General features: G+C 44.0%; 1 long non-coding RNA gene across 1 annotated transcript; it reads left to right on the top strand.

The window, feature by feature from the left end:
* Positions 1–2,570: 2,570 nt before the first annotated feature.
* Positions 2,571–8,514, top strand: LOC134479325 (uncharacterized). Its single transcript, XR_010052492.1, has 2 exons — positions 2,571–6,972; positions 7,834–8,514. It is a non-coding gene; the product is annotated as an uncharacterized LOC134479325 (long non-coding RNA).
* Positions 8,515–11,139: the final 2,625 nt, after the last annotated feature.

Genomic DNA, 11,139 nt, shown 5'->3' with positions numbered 1-11,139 from the left:
TCTGCGTGAGTCAGCCACCCAGGCGACAGCAAGGGAGAGTTGGCCCAGCCACTTGTCTACAGTGTGGTGGTGTGAGGGTGGGGGTGATGCTCTCCTCTCCTCCCTCTCCCCATTTGCTACAAGCAGCTGGCCTGAGCATGAGGCCATGAGAGTGGAAGAGCTAGCCCTGCCCTCTCACTGGCTGTAGCTCTCTCGAGAGTGGACCCTGAACCTCAACTGAGCAGCACAGTAGAGCTGGCCCTAGTGGTGAAGGCACGGGTAAGCCAGCGCTGAGGGCATGAGAGTGGGAAAGCTGGCCCAACCCCTCACAGGCAGCAGCACATGAGTAGGCCCCTCATGCTGACTGGGCAGCACACTGGAGCTGACCTTGGAGGTATGGGTGCAGGTGAACAGGCCCTGTGGCATAAAAGTGGGAGATCTGACCCTGCTTCTTGCCAGTGGCACCACTGGGTAGCCTAGCCAGAGCAGTGCTAGAGATCTGGGCACGGTGGTGGGGACAAGGGAGCATCACCCAGCCCCCCGGATCCAGGACTCTGAGACAGCCCACTTCAAAATCTGTATCATCTGTTAATGGTTGGGATGAAAGGATCCTGCTGATCCAAGGCTATAGGCTCTCCACAGTATAGGGCAGCAACAGGATAACTGGGAGGAGTCCCAAGGAGGATCCAATCTTTCTTATTAATCATTATATTTGTTTCTATTTCAAATGGTATCCCCATTCCCCCTTTCCCCTTTGCCTCTATGGGGGTGCTCTTCCACCCATTCACTCACTCCCACCTCACCACCCGAGCCTCCCCCTATGCTGGGGCATCAAGTTTCCACAGATCCAACGGCCTCCCCTCCCATTGATGTCAGGTAAGGCTATCCTCAGCTACATATGTAGCTGGAGCTGTGGATCCCTCTGTGTATGCTCGTTGGTTGGTGGTTTAGTCCCTGGAAGCTCTGGGCGGTCTACGAGTTGATATTGTTCTTCCTATGGGGTTGCAATCCCCTTCAGCTCCTTCAGTCCTTCCTCTAGCTTTTCCATTGGGGTCCCTGGGCTCAGTCCGATGGTTGGCTGTGAGTATCTGCTTCTGTATTGGTCAGGTGCTGGTAAAACCTCTCAGGGAAAAGCCCTATCAGGTTCCTGTGAGCAAGTGCTTCTTGGTATTAGCAGTAGTGTCAGGGTTTAGTGCAGATATGATGGATTCCTAGGTGGGGTGGTCTCTGGACAGCCTTCCCTTCAGTCTCTGTTCCAGTTTTTGTCCCGGTCTTTGTAGAAGAATGCAAATTGGTCCATTCTTATTGACTTGTGCAAAGTTCAAGTCCAAGTGGATCAAGGACCTCCACATAAAACCAGATAGACTCAAATTAATAGAAGAGAAAGTGGAAAAGAATCTCAAATACATGGGCACTGGGGAAAATTTCCTGAACAGAGCACCAATGGCTTATGCTCTAAGAACAAGATTTGACAAATGGGACCTCATAAAACTACAAAGCTTCTGTAAGGCAAAGGACATTGTCAATAGGACAAAACAGCAACCCACAGATTGGGGAAAAAATCTTTACCAACTCTACATCTGATAAAGGGCTGATATCAAAAATATACAAAGAACTCCATAAGTTAGACTCCAGAAATCCAAATAACTCTATTAAAAATAGGGTACAGAGCTAAACGAACATTTCTCAACTGAGGAATATTGAATGACTGAGAAGCATCTAAAGAAATGTTCAACATCTTTAGTCATCAGAGAGCTGCAAATCAAAACGACCCTGAGATTCCACCTCACACTACTCAGAATGACTGAGATCAAAAATGCAGGTGACAGATGCTGGTGAGGATTTGGAGAAAGAGGAACACTCCTCCATTGCTAGTGGGACAGCAAGCTGGTAAAAACACTTTGGGAATCAATCTGGCAGTTCCTCAGGAAATTGTAAATAGTTCTATCTGAGGACCCAGATATCATTTCTGGGCATATACCTAAAAGATGTTCCAAAATATAACAAGGACACATACTCCACTATGTTCATAGCAGCCTTATATATAATAGCCAGAAGCTGGAAAGAACCCAGATGTCCCTCAACAGAAGAATAGATACAGAAAATGTTGTACATTTATACAATGGCATACTACTCAGCTATCAAAACCAATGGCTTCATGAAATTCTTAGGCAAATGAATGGAACTAGAAAATACCATCCTGAGTGAGGTAACCCAGTCTCAAAAGAACACATGGTATGCACTCACTGAGAAGTGGATATTAGTCCAAAATTTCACAATGCCCACAATACAAGCTACAGACCATTTGGAGCTTAAGAAGGAGAATCCAATATTGATGGTGTTAAAGAAGCCAGAGATTTTGAACCAAACTAATGACTCGTTGCAATGAACATTTGCAAGTGCAGATGTATGCAAAGAGGGATATACTGTGGGACACTCTGTGACATACTACAGCTTCCACAATGAGATGTTTTCTATGTGCTTTGTGTTGGTGTTGCTTGATTGTGTGCTTTTTATTTGGAGGAAGGTTGCAAGAGGGAAGAAAGGGGGGTATGAAGGGATGGGGAGATGAGGGGAAGTGGGGTGCATGATGTTAAACTCACAAAAGTATCAATAAAAGTTTTTAAAAATGACTTGATACATTGCCGTCTGGATGGATTTACAGCCAATTGGTTGCTGGGTCTTGAATGAGTCAAAAAAGAAGAAAATACTCAGAAACAAGGCTTGACTTTACCATTGGGGCCTGTTTTATTAGTAACCTACGCTGTTGTTGGTAACTCACTAATTGAAGTGAGCTTTGTTGTCTTAAGGATGAAAGTGTCTCGTGAAACAGAAAAGAAGCTGGCCTCTCAGTGACACCTGCTAGACTTCGACCCACAGTAACCTGGCAATAGCCAGGTATGCCTGACTTGCTATAAAAGGGGCTGCTTGCCCCCTCCTCACTCTCTTGCTCTTCCTTTCTTAGCTCCTTCTCTCTCTGTCCCTTGTTTTCTCATTTCCCTCCCCATTCTTTCTCTGATTATGACCGGTCTCTACCTCTACCCCCCTCTCCCTTTCTCTGTCTCTACTACCTCTTCAACTCCCCTCCCCGTGCCCTAAATAAACTCCATGCCATACTATGCCCATCAGAGGGGAAGGGATGCTTCAGCATGGGTCTCTAGAGGCCCCCCTTACCCCGTATCATACCATGCTTCCACTTTGACTAAACATGTTCCTGGGTTCCTTTTCTTTTTTTATAAAACACAACAGAAAGGTTGTGTCAGGAGCCTTGGCATGACCCCTCCCTCTGAGTATTGCTTATGTCTCCTCCCACCCCTGCCCCCTAGTAGACCCTGCAGCCTTAGGTAGATGATCCATTTATTTAAACCAACTGAACACATAGCACACCCCCTTCAAGGACTAAACTTCACTTTACTTTCATCTCAAGCAGCATCCCATACTAATTAGATATTTTGCAATCTCAATTTAAAATTTCTAAGGAGAATCTGGTTGCTCTGATTGGCTGGTATGGTCAGGTGTTCATTTCATGCCACACTCACCCATAGCCATGGTGATGAGTTCTTGTGTTCTCAAAAGTGCTTTTGAGCAGGAGCTATGAATTATACACCTCTAAGAGGTGCTACTCATACTGTATTGTGGGTGCCCAATGTCTCATAGAACCCCACAATGACTGTGTGAGGTTGTTCTCAGATAAGTAAATGACAGTCAGCTGAAGTCAAAGGATGCTGACTGTATATAGCCAATTGGTTGCTGGGAAACAAACCCTCTTGAGTGGACCTTAGAAGTCCAACTGGGCCCAGAAATTCTAAAGCTTATCTCCTCCCCATTTTGGTCATCTTATGTAGCTTCTGGCCTGAACCTCACCACATAGACCAAGGTAGCCCATATCTCACACTTTACAGTTCTGTGTCTTGTCTGTAATGGACACCTTCAGAGAGAAGAACTGGTAAATTTGTGTTCGCCTTCCTGCAGCCTCCAAAGATTTCACAATGGTTTCTAATGCCTCTGAGACATCATCTCTGGCTTTCAATGCCTCTGAGACCTCATCTCTCCTCTCTTCATTAAGAGGCAAAGTTTTCAAGTGAGTACCCCCTAGATGGCAACCTGATGGAATGCCAGGATTCTCTTGGCTCTATCTCTACAAGTGGACCCCAAACTTAAGTTCCATATGGGGAGAAAATGGTTTTCACAGCAACCATGAACCACACATTTCTTCTCCAAAGTACACAGGTCCACTGGACTTGACCCAGTCTGACACATTCTAAATTTATTTTCTTAGATTAGGAACTTCATGCGGATTTAAGAACACTAGATGTGGAGCTCATTTGAGCCTTGATGTGGACTTATTTAACTTGGCCATTCTGGGAGCCAAGTCTTTACTCAAGTGGCTACAGTTAAGATATCGAATCTTTGCAAAGCTGAGCTGAGCAGCGTTTGTTTGGTGCTTGGCATCTGGTACATGTCAAATGGCCCAGATCGGATATTTCCTTTCCTTCTGAGAACACATCTCTTAAGAAGATTTGGTCCAGTCTTGCCAATGAAGGAAGCAAGAAACTCAAGCCAGCCTGGAGTTTTGTAAGCTGTGGAAAACTGGCTAAATTCACCATGAAAATAATTTGGAATGATGAAGGACTGGCCTCCAGTGTCAGAAACAACATGCTCATGTATAGCTGCTGAGCTATGACAAGAATATTTAGATGTTATTAATGCCTCTGACTCTAGTCTAGAATTGTGATCACATCATTAGAGACACCACCAAGTTTATTAGAGATTTACCCTTGATAAGTGCTATTTGCTGTAGAATTATTAATTCAAACAAATGGTAAATATTCGACTTACCTAGGAGAAAAACCTCTTCCATGATTAACAGTTTAATTCGCACAGGATGAGCATGCATTTAAAATAACCCTATAGATCAGACAAGCTAAATCTAAAGAGTAAAACATCACATGCAATAAAAACACTCTACTGTGTGGAGTTTTATTACTCAAATACTTGTACCCCTTAGTCTTAATTCATGAGGCTTACCTGTACATAAAACAAGGGGAAAGTCATTCACATTTTCTTAGACCAGTTGGCTATAATACTTGCAGGCTTCCGAGGTTTCCAGATGTGTACAAGTAACACACCTTTGCCAAGCTTAGAGCTGTCAGTTCAGAGTTAGCCTCAACTGTGGCTTGTAGTTTCCTTCTGACATGTTTACATTCGTCCATCTTTGTAAAGATTCTCTCCTTTTTCTGATAGAAACAAAGCTCCTGAGTGGCTGGGGTTGTCCACAGAAGGCTTTCTCTGCACAGCTAGGAACTGGTGTTTTAGTTAATGGTTTGCGGGGTTTCCTTCCTTCTGTTTCTCCTTTTCTTTCACCAGAAATTTAATGATTAACCAATTAAAAGTCAACAAGACCATTCACCTAAGCTTCAAACTGTGAGAGAGGAGGATGGTGACTGGCAAAGGAGTGGAATTTTGGAGTTCCCTGATCTTAGCATAGGCCTCCTATAGGAGAGCCTGTCTGAGATCCACTTAAGGGCTGGATCGTAGAGGAGACACTGTGAGCCCTGATGTGACTCAGTATTGAGTATCTCTGAAAGTCCATGTATAACACTGTAGTGTTGATGAGGGGAGACAGGAAGCAGGGTACTAGTTACTTTTTTGTTGTTGTGACAACCTACAAGGAGCCACTTAAAGGAGAAGCTTATTTTGGCTGGTGGTTCGAGGGGTTACAGTCATCATGCCAAGGAAGGTGAGCAGCTCCATGACATGGTGGTGGGCAGCTACAGGCAGTAGGGCCTTCTGGCAGCCCAGCTCTCACAATTCTGTAAGTTAGGAAGTAAAGAGCAGACAGGAAGTGGTTGAGGTTAGAAATCTCAGGGCCTACTTGTCTGTCAACCTTGTTCACCTCCTGAAGTTTCTAAAGCCTTCCCTAAACAGAGTTGGTAACTGGAGGGCAAGTGTTCAAACCCATGAGACTAGGTGGAGCATGTCAGAGTCAGACCATAGTACAGGGAGACCCACGTGAAGCTTGTGCTCATGAGAGTAATGTCAAGGCCTGAGGCAAATCTCTCACTGTGGTACTTACAAGGTCTAGTGATTGAATATAGTTGGGGAGGGGCACTGAGGATGATCTATGCTGAAATTGTTTCTCAAGAAGCACACAAAAAGCATAAATTACCATTCTTTTAAAAAATCTAAAATATTTCAAATTCAGTTCATGAATTTAAGTTCAAATTCAGTGATGAAGACATGTTGGCAGTTTGAGCTTTGGAGCCTCTAAAATAAACTTCTCTGACAGAAAATTATGCTAAATTTTCACCGATGAGTCCTGGAACTCACATCCAAAAGGAAGGGGAAACCATGTTATTTCAAGAAATAAAACTGTGACCGCAGTGTCCCCTGGTTCTCCTGAAGCACACTTCTCTTGAGTTGGATAAGAAAAACATCGAGCACGAAGCAGATTTGTGTTTTCCCTAGAGGAAGCAAAGTTGAAGCTATCCAGAGAACATTCTGATACTGAAAAATTAACTACATTCTGGGATGCCTCTGCAAGCTGGAATGCCAGTGCTGGAATATCAGAGGGTGCTGTTTTGGTCTGTTATGAAGAGCTATGGAATGTAGATCTTAAACCATTTTATCACACTCACCAGGAACACAAAACAAATCTTATTTCAGAAAGAGAAACGTTAATATGAAATACCAAAAATGAAAGAAAGATTATGTGGATGCCTTTAATGAATTTAATGAGTGTTCTCTCTCTCCCTCACTCCCTCTCTCACCCTCTCCCACCCCTGTCCCCTCTCAATACAGCATTCCATGTTTTTAAAGTTTGACAGAGTCCAGGTGTAGAGAGACTGAAGAATTTCAGTGCTTATCTCTTCAAACCTGGTGGGAAGAGAACAGAATACTCCATTCTGGGTAATCCCACACAACCTTTCTTAAAGCAAACCGAGAACCTAGTTTACCCACAAGAAATCGCCTGGAGACCTGCAAGACTTTGAGGTAATGAGATTACTTCACAAGGCTGAGTGAATGTTGGGCTTTCTCTAAAAAATGTAGCCATTGTAAAGAGAGAAAGAGAGGGGGAAGGAGGAAGGGAGGGATGGAGGGAGGGAGGGAGAGAGCAATTAGAATGCCTTTAGCTGTGGCAGTAAGGTCTGCAGAGAGGGAGAAGGTTTCCCAACCAAAGGTCTCCATCAACTGATGTCGTACCTTTGACCTAGGACATCCTGTGTGTATATATAAACTTTGGTCTTCCTCTCAATTTGAAGTAATAATTCTTAGTTAAGAACTCTTGGGGTACTCCGTCTCCAGGAAATTAAATGCTTGTAAGAGACTTACATGAAACTTTACTTCAGTCTCACAGAACTGTTACCCTTAATGAGTTAAGAGCTTTGCTACACATAAATAAACAGAAATATTATTGTGGCAAAGAGTGTTAGGGTTTGTAAATTTCCCATGTCCTGTGCACGCCTGCCATCTATTAGCTGAAATTTCATAATTAGAGAATCATTTGTTAGGTTAAACACTGTTATTTGTTGTACACCTTCAGATCAGTCTACAGAAAAAAAAGCACGTAATAGATCTCCACGGAAAATAGTTCAATTCTCGAAAAAAAAAAAAAACAAAACCAAAAACAAAAACCAAAATCAAAACCAAATAAAAAAGTACAAAATCCAAATAATCCAAGAGTTGTTTAGGATGTATCTATTGTGGTTGAGAACGTAAATTTCTACAATTGCCCTAGAAAACAATTTGGGAGATTTTGCTTCTAGCAAAGATAGAGGAATAAGTATGGCAATTACCTATCTGAAACAAGTGATTTAAAAACCTGATAAATTGGGTAAAACACTGTTTTTCTAGATATAAGATGTCAGACAGTAAACCCTGAGAGACGAGCCTTCGGTATCCCAGAAAGACGGAGGGAGAGCTTCCAGGATGCATTGGAGAAAAGCCTTGTGATGTGCTATGTGTAGTACGTACGGTTCCTGAAAGTCTCAGTAGACTGACATTTTCACCATGATTAGTGGACCTATGCTTTGACAGCTCTAGCCTTACTCCGGGTCTTCTCTTCCTCTTGGGTAGCTGAGCCAAGTGGCTGGCTTGACAGTCATCTGAATCACTGGCTGACTGAGGACAACAGTGTCCATGTGTAAATGTACTTCATTCTTCCACAATTTTTCACCTGAAAGGTGAACTATGTCTGTAGGGACAGCAAGCACACGTCCCTTCAGGGCCCCAGCTGAGACACCTGTTGCTGTGACTCCATTGTCAGTGTGTTTACTATGAAAAGTCATCAGTTGCCAAAGGCCCCGCCAAAGTGAACATTCTTTGATGGCAGTATGTATCCACTCAAGTGCCAAGGAAGGGACCGGTCCTGTGAGTCACTTGAATGCTCTCTTCTACGGCTACAATTTTGGTTTGTTACCAGCACTCTGCTCTGGTAATTTTCTTTAACCTATTTTTGCCTATATCTTAATATTCCTTTTGGTTATCTCTAATTGTGTTTTCTGGTGTGTTGTAATAAACTGCTTCATCCTGAAATACCTCTGAGTTACTTGTATTATCGTATTTGTTATTTTTTCCCCTTGCCGTAACAAAATACCTGACAAGAAGGAGGAAGGGTTGTTTTGGTTCACAGTTTTAGAGTGTGTAGACCACCATGGTAGTAAGTACATGGAGGTCAGGTAGCTTTATCTACAACAGAGGGAGCCCAAGGGGAAGCTTCTTTTCTCTTGGCAAATCAGGAAGCATAGAACGGGCTAGAAGGTCCTCTCTCAATGGCTTGAGTCAGCCAGTTGGGCCCCATGTCCCAAAGGTTTCATAATCTTTCTGAACAATCACCAGGTTGGGACCCACTGTTGAAGCAGATGGGCCCGTGGGAGCTATTTCACATTTAAACAGTCACGTGTGGTATTTGATTGAAGAATGAACGAGCCAACCTCTCTTGGAGGCTAAATTGTTATATTGAAGAACAAGATCTCCCTGATGATCTAGGATAACATAGGGGAACGTAGAAAGAGCCTGATGAACCCTCAAAGCTAAGGAGATAGAATTGGGAGTCTGGGGGAAACTCAAGTTCAAGTAGCAGAATGTGGGAGAGACAAATAAGAAGTGGAGAATCCGTGTTTGCCTGCAGGAACGTTGGTCAATTCTCACTTGAGAGGAGAACATTCAGTGATAGCTGGAGAAGAGTCCTCTGAAATGACTACAAGCAACAGTGCTCACACCATGCACACCAGTGCACCTCACATCATGCACACCAGTGCAGCCCACACCATGCACACCAGTGCACCTCACGCCATGCACACTAGTGCACCTCACGCCATACACACCAGTACAGCTCACGCCATGCACACTAGTGCACCTCACGCCATGCACACCAGTACAGCTCACACCATACATGCCAGTGCAGCCCATACCATGTATACCATAGCTCACACCGTGCACACCAATGCACCTCACACCATGCACACCAGTGCAGCCCACACATGCACACTAGTGCACCTCACATCATGCATACCAGTGCAGCCCACACCATACACACCAGTGCACCTCACACCATTCACACCAGTGCAACCCACACATGCACACTAGTGCACCTCATGCCATGCACACCAGTGCAGCCCACACCATGCACACTAGTGCACCTCACACCATTCACACCAGTGCAACCCACACATGCACACCAGTGCACCTCACATCATGCACACCAATGCACCTCACATCATGCACACCAATGCAGCTCACACCATGCACACCAGTGCAGCTCACACCATGTACAACAGTGCAGCTCACACCATGCACACCAGTACAGCTCACACCATGCACACCAGTACAGCTCACACCATGCACACCAGTACAGCTCACACCATGCACACCAGTACAGCTCACACCATGCACACCAGTACAGCTCACACCATGCACACCAGTACAGCTCACACCATGCACACCAGTGCACCTCACGCCATGCACACCAGTGCAGCTCACGCCATGCACACCAGTACAGTTCACATCATGCACACTAGTGCAGCTCACGCCATACACACCAGTGCAGCTCACACCATGTACAACAGTGCAGCTCACACCATGTACAACAGTATACCACATTCCTAGCAGCCACTCAGGGAAACTAATTAACTGTCACTCGGAAGATTAATTAGAAAGGTTTTCCCTTCCTTCATAGGGGAGTAATTATCTCTAGACCATGTGTTGCTTTTATCCTGATAATAAACCTTTAGAGAAAGACCTGTCTGAAAAGATAAAAAAAAAAACTTGTCTACATGTATATATATCTGTAGGTATGTTTGATTGTTTGAATGTGGGTGGGTGTACATGTGTGCACGGAGACATATGGGTGTGTGTGTATGTGTGTGTGTGTGTGTGTGTGTGTGTGTGTGTGTGTGTGTGTGTGTGCATGTGGAGGCCAGAGGTTGACATCAGATTTATGCTTTTAGCACTCTCTGTCTTTACATACTGAGGCAGTGCCTCTCTCTCTTTGAACCCACTGCTTGCTGTTTCAGCTTATCTAGCTAACGTGCATGCATGGCAAGAACTTTACACACTAAGCCATCTGTACAGCCCCCGAGTTATTTTGAAACAACTGAGCTGTAACCCAGAACTGAGTCCAAGAGTTTTTCTTAGGAATATACAAGTATCCAGCACCAAGTCAGATAAAGTCATAACACCTGGTATCCAATCAAAACTTACCAAGAAAGCAAAGAAGGAGGAGGAGATCATAGGGCAAGAGCTGTGGCGAGTGTCAAAGTAGAGCAGAACACACTTTAAAACCCCCAGGACATAGTTAAAGAAGTTAGAACTTAATATGATTGGGTGACTTATCAGGTCATATGACTAAATTAAACTATTTCTTACAGACTGTAAACTTGGTTATTCTTTTCTTTTTTTAAAAAGATTTATTTATTTATTTTATGTATGTGAGTATTTCAGACACATCAGAAAAGGGCATCGGATCCCATTACAGATGGTCATGAGCCACCATGTGGTTGCTGGGAATTGAACGCAGGACCTCTGGAAGAGCAGTCAGTGCTCTTAACCTCTAAGCCACCTCTCCAGCCCTTTTCTGAGCTGTGGGGGTTTTAAAGGTTAATCTTTTCATGGTGAAAAAAGAGATGTAAGTGGTTGAAAAGTGCACTGGTTGTTTTTGTC

Source organism: Rattus norvegicus, chromosome 6 (genome assembly GCF_036323735.1).
Source record: "Rattus norvegicus strain BN/NHsdMcwi chromosome 6, GRCr8, whole genome shotgun sequence".
In the NCBI taxonomy this organism is placed as follows: Eukaryota; Metazoa; Chordata; class Mammalia; order Rodentia; family Muridae; genus Rattus; species Rattus norvegicus.
The sequence above is the reverse complement of the archived record's forward strand: the minus strand, read 5'-3'. Positions and strand labels throughout refer to the sequence as shown.